We start from the raw sequence: 1,138 nt of genomic DNA on the forward strand, positions 1-1,138 counted from the left end.
CAGCCATATTGAATATTAGTTCCATATTTCCGGGTGACATAAGGTGAGGGCACCACTAACGGTGGTACCAGCAGTTACGAGGCCCTGACAGGGACATGATATTGTCATATTTCATTGTTTTCAGTGCGGACTTATTGTGATGGGAGCTGGCAAGAATTCGTCTGCTCTAGGAAACTTTGTGCGCATGTGTAAAATGACGTAGCAGCTCGATCTAATGACGGAGCAATACGGAATACGGGTGCTTTTGAGGCTTCTGTACATCTTATAGCGTTTTCGGCCTGATCGGATTTGCACCAACCTGGATTGGATTCATCTTTCCTATTGATTGACGTCACCCGCTCTACCAATAGGAGAGCACAAAACGCCATTAATCCAACCCAGGGTAGCGATCGTGTAACTTTTTCGCTAGAGCGAAAACGTGAAAAATGAAATTTTGTATGTATGTATGTTCGTACATATGCACACATACATACAAAGAATTTTCACTTTTCACGTATCCGCCCTAGGGAAACAGTTATATGATCGCTACCCAGGTTGGTGCAAACCTGGCCGGGCCGAAAACGCTATTAGGGTGCCGTCCTATGACGCGTATCACTGTACGCGCGTATTCGCGTATCGAAGGATCCGACCAATCACCGACGATCCGCCGTTTTACGTACGCGTCGTATATGCCTATACGCAACAATCAGCGGTTTATTTTTTATTAACGCTTAATATCTTGGTTCGTAGAGTCTAGCATGACCGCTCGAATAGGACGTCTGCCCTGCTTCGGGTATTGCATCATCTCATTAATTTTTTGAAAAGCGATTCCGGCTTTAACTGTGCTTAGTAAGAATGGCCAAGTTCACCCCGTTGTCGAGGGCCCGGGCCAATTAAATAAAGAAGAAGAAGATATCTTGGTTCGTGGGGCAGAGCGACGCTTTTTTTTGCCAGATTTCTTCCGTTTCATACAAAAACGCGTCGAATAAACTTATAGCATATTCGATTTACTGACTCGACCGGCTCGACCCGACTCCGAGTCAACAGTCTGTTCTGTTTAGTTGCACAAAAGAAGAGCTAAATTGTGTAAGAAATGCAGCTGAAAAGAACAGACTGTTGACTCGGAGTCGGGTCGAGTCAGTAAATCGAATACGCTATT

Source organism: Trachymyrmex cornetzi, unplaced genomic scaffold, assembly GCF_001594075.2.
Source record: "Trachymyrmex cornetzi isolate Tcor2-1 unplaced genomic scaffold, Tcor1.1 scaffold303, whole genome shotgun sequence".
Taxonomy (NCBI): domain Eukaryota; kingdom Metazoa; phylum Arthropoda; class Insecta; order Hymenoptera; family Formicidae; genus Trachymyrmex; species Trachymyrmex cornetzi.